This window comes from Mustela erminea, chromosome X, assembly GCF_009829155.1.
Source record: "Mustela erminea isolate mMusErm1 chromosome X, mMusErm1.Pri, whole genome shotgun sequence".
Classification (NCBI taxonomy): Eukaryota; Metazoa; Chordata; class Mammalia; order Carnivora; family Mustelidae; genus Mustela; species Mustela erminea.
Window position 1 is genome coordinate 7,161,463 of NC_045635.1, and position 18,812 is coordinate 7,180,274.

The window sequence follows — 18,812 nt, forward strand, 5'->3', positions numbered from 1 at the left end:
GCTTCTCCCTGTCCTTCCCCTGCTCACTCACTCTCTCTCGCTTTCTCAAGTAAGTAAATAAAAGCTTTAGAAAAAAACCCTCACACATACACACACACACACACACACACACACACATTTCCGCACTTACAGAGCCCTGGGAAACAAGAGCATCCAAATGGCCACATTCACAGCTGTAGGTTGGCCATGGTCAAGTTAGAGTACTTAGCTCTCAGTAAGGGCAAACGCGTGCACCCCCAAAATACATCCTTCACCGACTCCATCTTTTGTATTTACTCCTCTGCTTGGTCACTTTGTTTTGGCCTGAAGGACATAAACACATGAACACGAGTATAACCGTAATTTCAGTTCAGAGTACTTTTTTAAAGAGAAGGTGTGTGATACTGTAAAATCACGGAAACCCTGTAAAGAATAAAACAGATGAAGAAGAATGCTTTCCTGGATTATGGTATATGACGGATACTCCTTCTTTAATCAAACTTTAGTCAGCCTCCCGCACTCCGCCTCTTCACTAGGCCTCAACCTTGGCCTCTATCCTTGCTGGGCCTGTACAGCCCAATGCTAGTGAGAATCCTGCTAAGTCAGCTTAGCAAGAATCCCGCACTGGGGTCCGCACTCCAGGGTCTCCAAGACCACCTGGAGTGATTCTCTCAACTAAACAGTAGTTTCATCCCTGTCAAAATGATGTCAAACATCATTGTATGAGAGCTGGTGTTTTCAATTTTTTTTAAAGATTTTATTTATTTACTTGACAGACAGAGATCACAAGGAGGCAGAGAGGCAGGCAGAGAGAGGGGGAAGCAGGCTCCAGCTGAGCAGAGAGCCCGATGCGGGGCTCGATCCCAGGACCCTGAGACCATGACCTGAGCTGAAGGCAGAGGCTTTAACCCACTGAGCCAGGCAGACATCCCCTCAATTTTTTTTAAGATGCTTTTGTTCAAATGAAATCCTAATCAGAAGCCCAATATTTTTGGACGAGCAGAAAACCAGATGTAAACACCTGAGCTTTTCTTGTTGGAATGGCAGGGACCTGCAGGACGGCTCTGGCTCCCTTTCCTTCCACCCCACGCATCGCTGCGCAAGTCTTCGGGTTCCGAGGAGCAAAGGTGCAAGAACACACTTCCCTGGACTACCGCACTGGGGGAGATTCTCCGTGGAGCCCTTCCTCGCACCTCACGCATCTTATGAGCAGAGGCACCGAGGGTCTTTGTTTCAGGCTACCTTTTTTGTCTAGGGAGCCGTCTTGGAAAATGAAGGCCGTGTCTCCCCAGAGAGCAACAGGGCGCTGTCCTCACTGTCCATTTTAAGAGACTCGGGTTCGCTCAGCTCAGGATCCACACCCGCAGGGCAAGTCCACCACCTGCTCCGCACCCAGCGGGGCTGCTCTGGGCTACCCTGTGGGACTTGGGGCTGGCAAGGAGAACAAATGTGAACCTGAAGCTCATGCTGCTTGCTGTGCCCTGAGCGATTAAAGACCTTTGTCTCTGACCCCAGAGTCTCAGTGTCTTCTGCCGACACCCAAGAAAACAGCGGCAGGCTGACCTGTGCGCTAGCAGACAGGGCAAAGCCTCAGACCCCTTCACAATTCTTGACAACCACCCTCTCTAACTTATTTAACACACACAGAGTGTTTACTCTGGATGAGGTATTATTCTAAGCGAGAGACAAATACTAACTCACTTAACCTTCACCATCACGCAGTAAGACACGCACTGTGACTACGATTTCCATTTTACGGGGGAGGCTAGTGCAATCATGACTAAGTAGCCAGATCATTGCCATACGATGGAAGAAAGTGCTATACATATTTACTAAGCACCAAAGGGTTTTCCTTATTAAAACAAAGAGCATACGGTGAAACCTCAGACCCGTGCGACGGTTCTCCTCTGGCTGGTGTTGATCATAAAGCCCCAGTCTTCACGAAGGTGGACACAGAACCATCCCAAGGGGCAGAAATTTAAAAACCGCTCTTACAATCGATGTGCCCCGACATCTGGTATTTCAGAGGGAAAGTGGAAACGACTGTCTCAAAGATGTCTCCAAGGTCTTGAGTGGAACCTCTTACTTCCTTGGAAAATGGTCGTAATTCCAACAAACCGACCTACTAGCACCATGAGCATTCTCCCAGAATTAGAGCTGCAGTAGCAAGCTTTCAACACTTTGGGGGTCATTTGTGTTTCATAAAGCTCACGCACTTGACGTTGCCGGCTAGAGAGCAGAAGACGGAGCGACACACGGGCCCCGAAGTCTGGAGTCCGGCACGAGGATCTGCCGTGAATCCAGCTCTACTTCCCTTCATAGAAAACCGTGAGGAACTAGCGACTTCGGATGACTGCCAACATACTCGGGGACCGTCGACAAGATACAGCCCTCCGGTGAATGGCTATTATAAAGACAGAGGGCTAAAAAATGAGTATCAAGAACAGTTCAAAATGAAGGCTGGGAACAGACACTGCGTGCGCGCAAAGACACTCCCCATCACCCAGAAAAGAGAGGGAAAGCTACACGGCGACACCTCTTCTCCCGTGTCAAGTAGCCAACGAGGCAGAAGTTGCACCTGCGCTCGCTCTCTCGGGCAAGCTCGCACACACTGGGGAGGCAATTTTACTTATTCATCAAAATCAGAAACTGCATGCACCCTTTGACCCAGCAATCCCACTTCTGGGGATTTAGAATATAGACACACCTGCCCCCCACAAACTGATCAATGTTCAAGGCTTTTCTAGGCACAGCGCTTTAATAGCAAAAGGCTGGCTATAACCCACGGGATCAGTAAGGGAAGGGTCAAATAAATTATGGTACATTGTCAAGATGGAAGTCAGCACAGGTGTTCAAGAAAAGGAGGGAAGCTCTGTGCACGGTTATGGAAGGCTCTCCAGGATAAAGCGGGGGATAAAAGGGTGCAAGCAGTGTATGGGAAAGGCCTCGGTTTATGTAAGATGAGGGAAATACAGTCGGGTCTGCCTACGAGAATCAGAATAATTGGTGGGAGTCTGCCACCAAACCCAAGAAAAGGATCTCTCTATCAGTTGACAGCGTACTTCCCATCTTTGGGCAGCTCAGGAATCCTGACAATGTTTCTATGACCCTTAGGGCCCTCAGAAGTCCTCTAACAAAGTTTTTCTTCAAGATGCTAGGATTTAAATTAACATAAGGATAAGACAGATACTCTAATACTCTGAGTTGAGGGTTTCAAACACCGTTTAAAGGGCCCCCTCCAGCCCCCACCCCGGGATCACAGTCAGGACTTGGGCCTAGGCCAGTGACTTTCAGACTGCTTCTTTAAATGATCCACAGCTGATCAGCAGTTTACCTGGTTAAAATTCAGTTGGTTTGGTAGTGCTTTGAAGGGGACACTCCCTTCTTGGATTTTCTGCATTCAGACAGGATTTGCAGAGGAGCTAACAACGAAGGGATTTAATTAGAAAACAAGAGCATACGTTGGTAGCTTTTTGAAGGGGAACCACAAATACATATTCTTGTGCGCTTTTGCCTGATTACACTTGTTAATAAGGAATGCCAAAACATGTGCACCAAAAACCGTTCAAGGTCTTTTGGTAGCAAATTATACTTGTAAATTTGATTTAAGTTGATCACTGGAAGAACTCACACTCTTTGAAGATTTGAATTCATAAATGTATGAAAGAATTAAGTGGTTCTTTCCCCTAGTGATATAAAGTATTAAATGGCAGGGAAAAAAATGTGTTTGAAATCAACAGAGGAAATAATTCATTTTGAAAATTATCCCATAAAAATGTTAAGTAGGAAAAATACACCAGACCAGTTCTACTGGATAAAGAAAGCAAACTTTAGGATGATGGGCTGGGAAACGTCCTATGGAGTACTTTGTCTTCTGCAAAGTTTTTGTTATTCAACTATGGCAGTCTTAGGCACAGTAATCTATTCCATCCCCAAACAACAAAGAAGGGGAGACTAATTCTCATCAGCAGAAAACTGCCTGGCCTTTGGAGAGGGCAGTGGCTCCCCGATCAAGGAGAAATGAGTGTCTTTGAAGAAAGCATCTTGGGTTGTTTGGCTAATACACGAAATTCTCTCTTTATCATGCAGAAGAGTCATTTCAAAAGGAAAGTGCAAGTCAATGAGGATTAGTTTGGCTTCTTGGAGGTCAGAACTAAATCTACAAAACGAATAAAGCGACGCTGAAATAAACAAGAATGTGAAATTGCTCATCCGCGGGGATGATGTAACTAATGCTGACATAATTTCCAAGCAGAAAAGCAAAACTAGGTCAAAGCACGTTGGCCTAACATAATAAGCATTTTTGCTCCCAGAATTTTACCATGTAGGCTGTGTCTGCAGGCATTAATGTCTTCTGTTATCAATGTTCGGTGCTGTCACAAACGATTCGTGTCTTATCATTCTTTGTTAGTTAAACCAAAACAATGTAGTTTACATGTGAACTATTCCATTCTGACAGCTAAAATGTTAAAAAGGGGAAATGTTAAAAATATTCAGCAAGTGTCTTCTCCAGGCTGAGACGCACTGGTCAGTAAATATTCATATTTAATAGTCTCCTATCACGTTCTTCTCCACTGAGAAATTTCTCTCATTCAGTCATCATGATTTCTATTCCTTCTCTCATGCAGAGTGATGCAGAAAGGGCGGCAGCATCCTATCCCTCTAGAAATCCTCTTGAAACAAAAAACCTCCACCAAGTCCCTCCATGAGTAGCTAATTTTTGTATTCTGCTTGCCCCGCCCTTCTATTTGTTCCATGGCATTCTCCTATACTATTTCCAGAAAACACCCCTGATTAATTCGCAGAGAAAAGGACTCCCTTCACTCCCACAACTCTCTTCTGTGTAAACATAATCCTCTTAAGGTTTTTACTCTCTGCCATGTTCACACTTATCGAAAATCACAGCAAAGACTATGCAGACAAAAGTAGCACAAACTCCAAAGATAGGGCTATGTGAGCATTTGGATTTTTTGGACGGTATTTGCTCCTAAAGGGGATACAATCCTTCCTGATTCTTGACTCACCAGAAACCATCGACCTTCTGGAACTGTCTTGGCATTTATTGGCTCATTACATTAGACTGTGACCCCCAAACATCCAAATTTTATCTTACCAGATGGCTTGTAGTATAGTCAAAAGGCAGTAAGATGGGGAGTCAAGAAGACTCAGGCTCTAGAAGTAAACTTGCTCATACCTTTGCTCCCTGATGGAGGGTAAAGCATCCCTCTGAGTGAAAATTTCAACCCACACATGCTACACTTTTAACCAGTACTCTTGCTGTCTCCTAAACATGTAGTTTTCTAACATTTGGGGATGTCTTCCATCTCTGTTTCTTCATCTGGCCATTCATCTAGTTATTGGCAAGTGAGCAGGGCATTCAACAGATTGCCCTTGTCCACACACAGCTCCCTTCCTCTGAATTATCTGGGGAAAGGCCACTTCAAAACACGTACAACTGAAGCCACACTCCACCACTTGACATGCGACAGACAACACAGCCTACTGAATGGGCCCTTTGAAAATGTATTCGTCCCGCTGTCTCCGTAAACCAGTAAGTGTCTCAGAAACTTCGATTCCATCATTTTAACTGTAACTCTCAGGCTGTCACACCCAGAAGCAGTGAAAATGCTTTGTCCAGCATATGTCTTGAATCTCGTAGAGAAAATGTGGCCGCCATATGCGCAGAACGGGGCGGAAGGCTGCCGTCTCCTCTCAGAAGCATTCTCCCAGTCGCTGAGTGACCTTGGGCACACCACTCACCTGGCAAAAGAAACCAGCTGCACATGGGCCAAGGGCCGAACACACCGGGTTGGGCTCCATGAGGGCAAGGAGCAGAGTCCATCGTTGCTTCTAGGCTTTGCGCTATCGGAGGACACATCCCGTTTCGTAACTGGTTCTGTAGCCCCACGACGGAGGGTAGAAGCTAAGCCGCCTGCCACGTTCCAGGCCCTGTCCTCACCCAGAACACAACCGCATGGGCGGTCAAACAACTGCAACTTCCTTTGATTTTTCTCTGATGTCTATCTATTCAGTCCTTGCTGTTCCCCAATCCTTCTAACGCCCTTTCTTCCTCTTGAAAATGCTCCCTTGGAAGATGCTCTTTCCTGCTAAAAATTCATGTAGCATGTACCCATAAAATAGGTAATGGTTCTTCTTGTGTGTCAGGCACTGTGCTTGGGCTCGGGGATTTCAAGATAATTAAGATGTAACTCTTGGTTTCTTTCTTTTTAAAAAAAATTATTTATTTATTTGACAGCAAAAGAGAATGATCACAAGTAGGCAAAGAGTCAGGCAGAGAGAAGGGGGAAGGAGGCTTCCTGCTGAGCAGAGAGCTTGATGGGGGGCTCGATCCCGGGACCCTGAGATCATGACCTGAGCCGAAGGCAGAGGCTTAACCCACTGAGCCACCCGGGCGCCTGTAACTCTTGGTCTTGAACAACTCAGTCCCAAGACAGGCAGGCAAATGATGAACTGGAAATGTACGCACCATTTCCAATACTTGTGTGGGTAAGAGGAAGCTCCCACTTCTTTCTTTCCATTTCTTCTAATCCAGTAGACAGCGTTTAGCTTACGAAGAGAATCCTTACAAACAACCTAAACCCACAAGAACCATCATTCCCCTCACTTGGCCCCCTGTGCTTTCTTGGTTGTCACCCACAAAGACCTCAGTGAGTCCCCAAGTTCAGGCAGGACGCCGAGAAAAGAACAAGTGAAGAGGTCGGACCCACAGGTGGACACACCAGCAAGTCCCATCTGCCAAAGCCATGAGCTTGCCCACAAACGTTGTCCCGGAAAGGGCAATCCTGATTTTTGCGGCTCCGGGCTCTATCACCTACTCTTTCTCCAAGTTAAGATTCATCCTGAGGTTCGAAGGGCTAAGGCATGAGCCTTAGCTCACCATATTGCTTCTCCCCCAACACCTGGCCAAGACCATTGTCTAGATGAAGCAGGAGTGTGTTTTGGCGGTGGGGTAGGACAGGAGGGAAACTGGGCACTTACAGAAACTCAATTCACTGTATTTGGACAGGGAGTCCCAGTGGGAGCTAGAAGGTATCAGAAGGTTGTAGAAAGAAAGCTGCAGACTCAACTAAACTTTTCCTACTTCAAATATTGCGAAGAGGGGCCCATTAGCCAAAGTACGGTAACTCGTTCTCCTTCTGCGTTCCATCCTGTGTAACATGGAGGCATGTCCTCAAAACTCAGAACTGAATCTGACTGGTTATTTTTTTTAAGACAGCGAGTTCTAGAAATGGAATCATTTCTCACTGGAGAACCTTCGGGGTTTCAAACAACCAAACTCTTAGAACACAAAGCCTTCCTGGACTGGGGACTGCCTTGGAATTATTTTTCTCTATTGATAAAAATTGGTGAGGGGGCGCCTGGGTGGCTCAGTGGTTAAGTGTCTGCCTTTGGCCCAGGTCATGATCTCAGGGTCCTGGAATCGAGCCCCGCATCGGGCTCTCTGCTCCGCGGGGAGCCTGCTTCCCCCTCTCCCTCAGGTGCTCCCTCTGCTTGTATGCTCGCATGCACGCTATCAAATAAATACAGTCTTAAATAAAGAAAAGAAAGACCTGGGGGGCCTGGGTGGCTCAGAGGTTTGAGCCTCTGCCTTCGGCTCAGGTCGTGATCCCAGGGTCCTGGGATCGAGCCCCGCATCGGGCTCTCTGTTCCGCAGGGAGCCTGTTTCCTCCTCTCTCTCTGCCTGCCTCTCTGCCTACTTGTGACCTCTGTCTGTCAAATAAATAAATAAAACCTTTTAAAAAGAAAAGAAAAGAAAGACCTTCTTTAAAAAAAGATAAAAACTGGTTAAGTTACTACTTAATAATTATGTTAAATGTGTTTTGACTAGGAACTTATAACTTTCTACAAATGATATACGGCTACAAATGAACTAAACTTCACAAATACAAACCATTTGTCAAGTCTCCTAAGGTCAAAAAAGCTTTGGCTACCAAATTATCAAGCAGATTTTTATCCATACAAATGCACTTATTATAAGTATACAAATGTACTTATTATAAGTATACAAATGTACTTATTATAAGTATATTATATGTAATATACTTATTATTTATAATAACATTATAAAAGTACTTATTTTATGCATATAAATGTACTTATTATTATAACCTACATTGAGCTACAGAAATAATAAGCTATACATCAGATCAAAAGTCCTTGGAGGGCAAGGGATCATATTAAAATCATGTCTGTAGCTCAAAAAGGCATATAATAACCATTTAAAGTAGCTTAAATGAACGGACTACTGGATACATTAATTCTGTATGTACTCAGCAAATGCCCTTGAATAATGTACTCTACTCATCATAAACAGCTGACTGCATATGAAACCTTCATCTTCCTTTTTTTTTTTTTTGGCCTTTTTTAGCCAAAACTTTTCTTATAGCACAAAGCAGGTAAGTTCTTAGTTTTGTTTGTGTGTTTGCTTTGTGTTGTGTTATTTTAGGAAAGTCCTCTCTAAACATTTTTTTTTTTCAGTGCCTCAATTTATTGACCTCTTTACCACCACCTGACTTTCTGGAGGCCATTAACCATTCTAATTTATGTCAAAGGGATATTTTCCTCCAGGAGGTGGAGGGGGGAGTCTTGTGGATGCCGAAGGGTCCCTCATAAAACTAGGCAATCAACCTTCTAGAACAAACCCCCCCCCCAGATGAATTTCATGTGGAATAAAAGGAATTGATAATGACCCGGAAAGAATCATGTTGATAAAACTGTCCCATATCTAAATGGGAGATTAGATTCCTGTTTGACCTGGCTTTCTAGCCCTTTCTTTAATCACAGCATACTTGATATTCTCTTCCTTGAATGAACTCATTTCCATTGTGGCTTTGGTCAGAAGATTAAAGAATCGCTACCTAATTGTTCCAAGTAAGCAGAGCAATTCTCCGAGCCTCGGATCAGCTCCCAGCCGCGGTGGCCAGGACTTCCATCATCGACACTTCAAGCCCGACCTCTGCAGGTGGCTAACTGAAATGCACACCGCCTGAGCGGACTACGGTCTTTCTTTTTTAAAACCCCACCAAGTTCTGAAAATGGGAACATTCATACTAAGTGTAACAGGGATACTGATCATACGTTGGCTTTCCCTTTCGTTTTGTAAGTTGATTTTTGGAAGTGGCCACCATCTGACTGAAAAACATTTCTATTTCATTTGCAAAATACTTTGGTCGTGGCAAACCATGGATTCTTCCTGCCTACGGAGAAAAACCCGAATGATTTGGATGAACTGGGGTCCTCAGAGCATGCGGGTTAAAAAAATGCCCTGATCAGCCCCACCTTCTTCTAATCAAACAAATCACTCTTTGTCCAGTGACCCAATCCCCCCCTTTCACGAAACACCGCGCAGAGCAGGTTGCCATAGCTACCTTGGATGTCGATTTACCACACAAGGGATCAAAGCCAGGAGACATCCACATACACACTTGGCCTTAAAACTCACTGGAATGTCTGCGGATAACATGTACCCACCAATTAAAGGATTTGCCCACAGCCTACACGGTCCACAGCCAAGCAAACTACGAACGCATGTCATAACGAATGGCAAGGAAAAGTCAACCTGAATGTTTCAAAACGACCAATAAGAATCTTTAATCTGACAGCAAGTCTTAGGATTCTAACATTCCCTGTAAAGGAGAGATAGCCGGGAAGGCAGGAACATCTCGACGGGGTGTTGAAGACACGGGACCTCCAAACCGACCTCCAAACCACATGCAAAAACTTGAAACAGCTGTTGAAAGGGAACATTTCTCAGATACATATTTTAAATTCTGGTTAGTTCCAGTATCCTTCTATCTCCGTGTTGGGACAAATGAGAACAGAAATGCCTTTTCAACTTTTAGAGGCTTGACTTTCAAATGAAGGAAACCATCAAACATACTCGGGACACTACGTGATGCTTACAGAGCCGTAAGAAAAAACGATGCTGTAGGCGAGTCCCGTTTTAGGCTCCAGCACCTCGAATTCCAAGCCCCCCGTGCGCCCCAGTAGCCTGCCTTTCGCAGTGGGTAGGACTCATCCTCAGAACCACTCCTAATCGGCTACACATCTTTATACTTGGCCATTCTCTGCTGTCACCTCCTCATTTGTTCAATGAGGATCAAACTGCCGCCTCGTTCTCTCCTGGGGATGTGACAGAGAATAAATAGATCGTGTTGGGAAAGGACTTTCTAATCCTCCAAGGAAAGATGAATACAAAGATGTTCATTACTAAACCAGATGTCCTTGGGCATTTTAATTCCAATCTGAAGAATGCAGAACAGGCCAGTCGCAGCTTCCCTGTAACAGCACGCTAACAGCACCAGGCAAGAACCGAGCAGGTGCCGACCGCACAGGCTAGCGACCTCCTGCTTCCCCTCCACGTTCTAAGGCAAAAGGCGGCGATCTGCTTTAGCCCACCAGAGATCACAGCGTGCGCCTTCTTCTCTTGGAGCGCTTCGGAAAGTCATCAGGATATCAAAAACGCAAGCTCGGTCTGGTGGGCAGTTTTGTCTGGAGGAGGGTTTTTTTTTCCTTTCTAGCTCCAGAAATTATCATCTGCTCTTCCCTCGGGCAGGGACAATGAGCAGGCGCTGTGTGTGGAGGAGAGCTGCAGAAGGAACAGGCCGACCTGCTGTTTCTAGCTGGGGCCGCCACAACAGGTGGCCATGCCTTTCCTCTCGCCTGGGAACACAGCAAATTCCTTCTCAAGGAAGTTTCAGGAAAGTTTCCCATTTAGGATCAGAGTGCGGAGAAAGATTGGCACACGCTTTGAAATTACTTCCTGATAAAGGCCAATCAGGTTTACACTTTTCTTTTGTTCTCACGCAGCGTGACCTTAGGAATCCTCAAATAATATTAACCTTCTATGCGGTTTTTTTTTTCCTGCCACCCTGGCAGAAAGCCAAACCGCTCTGAATCTCATCTCCAGGCAGGCAGCTTTCTCGTTCTGCTGGCGACTCCCGGCCCCCTGCTATACCTAGGACGAGGCAGGGGTCTCCGCGCTGCCACACCATTGTTCCACACTGTGCAGCCCCGGGGACGGATCACTCCTCAGCCAAGAGATTGGATTTCATGGCCGAGCTGATGACACACGGACCTATTGGATAGTTAACGCTGCGAATCTGGCTGGGGCTCCTAGGCTGGGGTGGCCCGGCTGGGCTGGCCGACTGGCTGGTGGGTGTGATTTACCCAGGCAGGGACGCAGCAGTCTGCCCCAAGAGAAACTCAAATAAAGTTAGGCTTTATCCACACCAAACTCCACCACCTCGCCCCACCACAGCTGCTGCGGAACAATGTGTGAGACGCTTGAAACGCTGGACTGCCCCCGATTCTTTGGAGGAGCAAGGACTTCCCCCTTCTCTCCTTCCGTCCGCCCACCCCCGCAGCATCCCACTCCTCCCCCCCCACCCTTGGAACAGGCCAAAAAATGATGAGGCACACGTAGTCAGAGGATTAAAAAGTCGCTCATTCACTAAATGACAAAGGAGTTATTACATGCATACCCTTAAAACTTCAATACCAGGCTCAATTCCAATTTACACGAATGCCACGACGCGCCAGGCACGGGGGAAATCGTGCCAAGCCAGACAGCATGCCTCTTGGCATCGGGCACGGGGAGTGCCACCGTTCCACAGGGACTGTGTGGGAACAGGGATTCTGAAAACTGAGCTCAGACCCCAGTAAGGAGAGGACAGGTGGCCCCGCACAGGATCAAATGACTTCTTTGTTCCAGCTAAGGACCTTTGTCAAAATTGTTTTGCACTCCCTCTTTTTCCTTTTAGATCCTTTCCATTTGGGCTTCTTGCTCCTTTACCCCACCCCATCTGACTGCTCGGTGTTAAAAAGCATGGGGTGGGTTGTGGGTTTGGGGAACTGAAAGCAGCTCAGCCTCGGCACGGCAGTGCTCAGCAAGGCAAGGGCAATTCATTGAAAACACACGGCACTTGCTTGTCTAAATCCGCTTTTCGGTACTCACTGCAACTTGCCAACCGTGCTTGCTTAGGGAGTAAGCGACAGAGGGTCTTGGCGCCTGTCCGCTGTGTAGCGGAGTCGGGGGGGCGGTCTGCACCACCTCCCGAGGTGGCAGGAAATGGACAGAAAGTTCTAAACCCCTCACCCTGGCCCTCAAAGGGAAAGTTTGCTTCCTATGCAAATCACCTCCCACAAAGTGCTCCGGGTGGCGTGTGCTGAACCCACTTAGGAAAAAAAAAAAGTGAAGAGGTTTTCTGGTGGTAATGCAGATGCTAACTTTTCCCACCCAGATTTATCAGGAGCTGGCAAAAGCAATTAACACTCCTCTGGTAATTCTCCGCCCTTGCCAGCCTCCCAGCATGTTTTTCCAATCTTGTCTTCCCTTTCTATGAGTAGTGATCTTGATATTTACATATTGACATGAGAGTCTTCCCAAAGTTTGAATAAGTTGTAAATCGCACCCTTTTCTTGGCTGCGCACACCCACTTTTTTCTTTTCCTTTTCTTACTGGTAAAGCTATAAACCTCTGTCTGGGCTGATAGGAATTGTATCATTCTGCCCCAAAGCCACGGAAGAAGCTGCCGGTTTAGAATTCCTTTCAAAGACTCATTTTAAGTAACCCCGAGCCTTTCTTAACTCCCCGCTTCAGGGTTGCCATCTCACGTCCAGAAGCAACACGGTTTCCAAAGTGCTAGAACAGAAAAACCAATCTGCATTTTTCTGGAAGGACTGTCTGTGCTCACTTCAGGCTGGTTCCGCCTTCTCAGCCATAAACACAGTTAAGTGCTCAGAATGGGAAGCCAAAATGAGATAAGACGCCCCGTGTAATTCTTTTTCAGGATATTCAGTTATCTTTATTCTAATCCGAAGCGTAGGAGAGGGGCTAAAAGCTTGGGAGGGATTCCGCTCAATACATTCCAGCGAGCGCAAACTGGAATTGATTTACATATTCCACAAACCGCTTTTAAGCCCTTTACAATGACTGGCTGACATCACCAATCACCATTAGAGGCAAAGCGGGGAGGGGGTAGAAGAGTGGTTGTGGGGGGGGGGGGCTCGGAAAATCGGCTTCTTCGGTTCCCTTAGGAAAATGCAGCCCCGCCTTCACGCCCAATGGACGGACCCGGACCGGCATCTGCTAAGCCAGCGAGCTCTCCGGAGCACCATCGCAGGGGGCCCCAGGCTGCGCCCGTCCTCGCCGCCCGCCCGGGCAGCCCCCCGAGCTTACCTGCCTCATGTTTAGAATTCCATGACCCATCCGGCAGGGAGCGAGCTGCCTCGAAGCCCACGCCGCGGTCTTCAGAGGGGAAACAGCAAACCCAACAGAAGCCCGCCAGACAAAAGCAACTCAGTGAGATCCACAGGCAGCAAAGAGCACGTTTTCTTCCTTTTTCTTTGATCTGTTGCTACACGCACTCTGCCCAAGACAATGTCAAGTTTCTCAAGCTTTTCTTCCCCAGCCTATGAAAAGTCGGGCTCCGGGAAGCGAGGACCGCCTGGCTCTTATTTCAAATCGGGTCTCAGAGACGTCGTAGGTGGCTGGCTTGGGCCCCGGAGGAGCCCCGCCAATCAGGAGGAAGGGGTGGGTCCTGGGAGCCAGGAAGGCTGCCTCCGCGAGGATTACAGAGCTTTCGGGATTTAAATGGCTGGAAGCAGCTGGAAGCACGGCGAAAGCTCCCAAAGTAAAGGATGAGTTAGGTCTATTCTTATCTCGCTGCTCCGGGTCTGCTCAGAGCCTGACTAACTAGCTTCGGGCCTCAAAGCCTTTGCCTTTTAGGAGCGCCCCAAAAGCACGAAATCCTTTGGAAGGCGCACGATTATTTCAGCCAAGGGAGTGCACCATTCAGGACCGGACCATCTTTTTGAAAAGGGTATCTGGCCCCGAAGTCCTGCTTTGGCGTAGCCGGGGTGGGGGAGTGGGGGAGGAGACCTAATTGTTAGGCAGAACACCTTGGGAGGAGGCCCCGCCCACTTCATTTCCATATAGATGAACCGTCCAGCCAGTCTAAAAACAAACAACAACAACAACAAAAACCAAATCTGGATGGGAACTTGCACGCGAATCTGGTGAAACGCAACAAAAGACCAAGAATCTTTATCTGTTAAGGGCCCAAGGCATAATTTCAGATAATACTGTTATTAGAAAAAGAAACGGGGCGCCTGGGTGGCTCAGTGGGTTAAAGCCTCTGCCTTCAGCTCAGGTCATGATCCCAGGGTCCTGGAATCGAGCCCCACATCGGGCTCTCTGCTGGGCGGGGAGCCTGCTTCCTCCTCTCTCTCTGCCTGCCTCTCTGCCTAGTTGTGATTTCTGTCAAATAAATAAAATATTTTTTAAAAAAAGAAACACTGACGTTTCTTGGAGAAGACAGTTTCTTTCTTTCTTTCTTTCTTTTTTTTTTTTTTTTTTTTTTTTTGAGAAGACCGTTTCTAAGGTAAGTATCTACCTCTCACTACGACTCACCATACCAACAGAGCTGATCTGGGGAACTTACTAGCAGGGACCGGCTGGCCATCATCTCAGCAGAATGGGAGAAAACCTAGCTGGCGTCCTCTAAACTTAAACCCAGACTTAAAAAGAATTCCCAAAGTCAGCTTTCTTAACTCCACGTAAACAGTAACTTCATTCAGCTCTGAGCCAGTGTGATTTCAATGCAGATCTACCTTTGGATTTCAGAAAAGTGCAAGGCCAGCAAAGACCACTTTGTGTGGCACCAGTGGTATATTTTCTTTCCCAAAGAAGAGGCCACAATTTTGTGAGACTAATTTTTGAAATTCTTGCATCAGGGGCAAAAATAACATATTAGCGGATCATGAATGGGCTGTTCCTAGAGTGTCATCTACATGGGCTCAGTAGGTAGGAACTCTGCCCAATTCTCTGAAAAATCAGCAGCCCAATATCTCAACCCAGAAGTCCATACCCACCCCAGTCCCCCACCTTAGTAGGCAAAGGGCCCACCTGGGGACACAAGCTGACTTGTACTTATTTCGGAGCCCTTCCTTAGGAACTGGAACTCAGTACTATTGCCATTTGGGGTCAGATCATTCTCCGCGGAGGGTGCTGTGTTGGCACTGTGGGAGGCTGAGCAGCCGGTCTAGGCCCATGAGATGCCGGTGGCATTTTCACAGCCGTGACAATCCATAATAAGCAATTACCAAATGTCCTCCAGGGGCGGGGTGGGTAAAATCACGCCAGATTGAGAACCGTGGATGTGCCAGCTCTGAAATAATGGTTCTCCAGCTACAGGGTGCAAGGAAGCTTCTGGGGAGACCGTTAAAAAATGCAAATCCCAAAGCCCCTGCTCCTTGTCCAAGAGAATCCAATCTACTGGTTTGAGGAGGAGCCTGGGAATCCGCATTTTTGTGTGTCCCCTCGCCCCCGTCAAAGGACTCTGATTCACTTGGAGATACACTGCACCTATTCCTGCCCTAGGTGTGCCCACAGCCCCAGGACCTAGGGAGCTACCCAGAGCTGCTGCCGTTCGGTATCAGTCGGGTTAAATCCCAAGGTGCAACTCATCTCATTTCTCACGCTCAACAGAAGCTTCTCACAACTGCCTTTGCCTTCTGTGACCGTCATCTCAAAGGTAAACTTGAGCTGGGATCTCCTCTCGCCTTTTCCGAGTTTCATCCATCTTTCTTCACTTTTATTCACTCCCCTACCATCCTCCAAGGTCACCCCTCTTCTGTGCTTTCCCAACGCCCAAGACAAATTAATCCCTGCCCTCCTCTATGCTCAGAAAGCCGGCATAGACACCCGGTGGTGTGCTAGTAAATGTTTAACAACCAACCTGCAGGGGAAGAAAAAAAAAAGCCAAGATTTGTAGTAGCCTTTGTCAATTTCCATGCTGTAAATACTCCCTCCTTTCCCACCATGAGGACACTGAACACAGAGTTGGAAAAGAGCAGTGCCGAATCAGGACGTGGTAAGCACCAGCTTGAGCAAACCACGATGGTCACTTCCATGGGATACTGTCATCCTCCACTCTTGAGTCTCTCTCTTATTAGACTGTCACACTCTCAAGGACGAGAATGGCTTCCCGTTCATCTTCGCAAGCCCAGCCACTCACACTGTACCTGCCGTGCAGTAGGTGGTCAACCAGCGTGCGTTGGGAGAGAACGCGATCCAATGGGCAGCTTCCCCAAGACATGGGCCCCCATCTGCCTGCCGCCACTGCCACAGCAAGGAAGGGAAAAGACGCTCGTAGAAACTCTGACAGTTACCTTTTTACCATAATGTCATATCTATTCTGTATTTATGAAAACAATATGCACAATGCCATCCTCCGTCCTCCCGCTCACACGTCTGAGCGCCACAAACAGACCAGAGTGAAAGTCTAGACGGCAGCCTTCTAAAACAGAACTTCAGCTTCATGGACGTATTTCTGAGACGCCACGCTGTTTACGTTTTTGTATGAAGGCATCCCACGCTTTTGCACCCACATACTTGCACATCCTATCAGCTATAGATTCCAAAGATCTCCAGGAGGAATATATACAATAATCCCCGGGAAGTCAATGGGAGGGCATATCCACTGGGAAGAAAGACAGTACTTGGTGATGGCCATCTCTACCATCTTCTCATTATGCACTAAGGCAGGAACACGAACAGTGGTGTCATTAACAAACAGCACTTACGAGTGCCTACTGTGAGCCAAGCATGTTGCCAGGTTCTTCACAATGTGCACCATTTACCCTCCACCAAAATACCAAAAAGTAGACATCACCACTGTCATGCTAAGAGGAACAGACAAGATCATCGAGGCAAGGTAAATAACCCAAGATCTTCTTGTGATAAATTGCCGTTCTAGGAAGCAAGTGTTTGAGATCAGTATAACTCGGCTTTTTGTTGTAAAATGTGCTGCTTCCAGAAATGTCCAGAAACACCTAAAGAAAGTGGATAGTGTAAAAAAAATGAAGTCTTTTTCATTTATAAATAAACAAATACAATTATTTTGGACTTTTTTTGTATAATTTTTAAAGCTTCTAATGAAATAAATGGCCCTTTGGGGGTTGTCCCTAAGCGAGCATTAGATCCACTTATTGGGAATAGCGTAAGTGAGTAAAGTGATACAAGCACAGAAACAGTGTGTGCAAATGACAGCTGAAGCAATGTTGTGGTATTGACAGTCCATAAAAAGTAGCCTAGACCACAAAAAAAAAAAAAAAGGAAAAGAAAAGAAAAGAAGGAAAGAAAGGAAGAAAGCAAGAAAAAGAAAAAAAAAGTAGTCTAGACAACAGTCCTCTGTGGTCATGTGCAGGTCTGGGTATAAACACACCTACACAGTAAATGTCACAGAGAAGCGTAGGCAGGTGGCCCTGGGCAGGCCCTACTGGACGTGGCTGGCCGTGAGCATGGCTCCTCACAGGAGAGCTAGCAGGACCTGGACAGCCTCGTTCTGTGTTCTGCTGAGGTCAAAGCCTATGGGATTAGCATTTGTGTAAGTAAATCATGGTTGGCTATCAGTAACTTTGTAGAGTTTATTGAAATATGGGTCAGGACACGTCATTAAAAGTCAGTGAAAACCAAGCTGAAATTGGCCAGTCAGCCACCTGGGAAGTGTGCTTGGTGCAAGTGCAGTCTCTGGGGTCTGTGAAAAGACAGTATTTCCTCTCCCGCAGAAGTTCCAGAAAGCTGGTTGCCTTATACTTAACAGCGGCTGGAGGAACACTGTACTTGAGGGAATGAGGGAAGGTAGTTCACGTCGATAACAATGCAAGGCCCAGCTTAGAAAAAAAAAAAAAAAAAAAGAAAAGAAAACCCCACCTATAATTCTTACAGGAGGTCACAAAAATGCAACAAGTCTCTACTCAGTGGGCGTAGGTACTCCTTAAGCTAGTTTCTTTGAGTTGGTTGATGGCGGCAACATGGTATACCAGAAGCACTGGTGATAGATGCCATTTGGAGTCCATTTTTGGTGTCCATGTGGCTGGTAAGCTCACTGATGGAGTTCCAGTTTAACTCCAATTTTCACGGGACAATTGGGCAAATTATGGACTGAAAGTTTGTGCTGCCCCAAAATGCATATGATGAAATCCTCACCGTAATGTGATGGTATTAGGAGGTGGGGGGCTATCTTTGGAAGGCGATTAAGTCATGAAGGTGGGGGTGCCTGGGTTGCTCAGTTGGTTAGGCAACTGCCTTCGGCTCAGGTCATGATCCTGGAGTCCCGGGATCGAGTCCCACATCGGGCTCCCGGCTCTATGGGGAGTCTGCTTCTCCCTCTGACCTTCTCCCCTCTCATGCTCTCTCTCTCTCTCAAATAAATAAATAAAATCTTAAAAAAAAAAAAAAGAAAACCTTCATTTATTAAAAAAAAAAAAAGTCATGAAGGTGGAAAGTCACGAACCATGCTAGTCCCTTGTGAAAGAGATCACAGAGAGCTGTCTCCCCCTTTGCCTCTGGAGGACACAGCAAAAAGACAGCTGTCTGAAGCAGGAAGTGGGCTCTTATTTTCCACCCAACATGCCCACACCTTGATCTGGGACTTCCAGCCTCTAGAATGTGAGAAATAAATCTCTGTTGCTTATAAATCCCCTAGTCTGTGGTGCTTTGTGTTAGCAACCTGGTGGACCACGACAGATAAAATCAGGAGCGGGAAAGGTTTTTTTATAACTCTTGATGTCTTAGTGTTTTGGATGACAAGATTCTGGAAAGAAGGAAAGAAATCTGTGAATACAAAAATGGAAGGAATAGACACACCGTGAGAAATGGGTTTGGAAAATGTACCCTAAGGGCAGACTGGCAGACAGGACAGAGCTGACTAACTGGTCACCAGTCATGGTTTTCAATACATTGAACTTGATATCTCCTCACTGGAAAATTAAGAAGTTAAAACAAATCATGCTCTTTAAAATTTTAA

General features: G+C 46.6%; 1 protein-coding gene across 4 annotated transcripts in view; it reads right to left on the minus strand.

Moving 5' to 3' along the window:
* Positions 1–18,812, minus strand: part of MID1 (midline 1) — a 338,332-nt gene that overhangs the window by 138,787 nt on the left and 180,733 nt on the right. The window contains exon 1 of one of the 4 annotated variants that reach the window (XM_032330087.1): positions 13,181–13,900. The exons of the other annotated variants lie outside the window; for them this stretch is intronic. The gene's annotated coding sequence lies outside the window, so the exon portion shown is untranslated. Of the gene's footprint in view, positions 1–13,180; positions 13,901–18,812 lie in introns of those variants that run through there. 4 annotated transcript variants of the gene reach the window in all.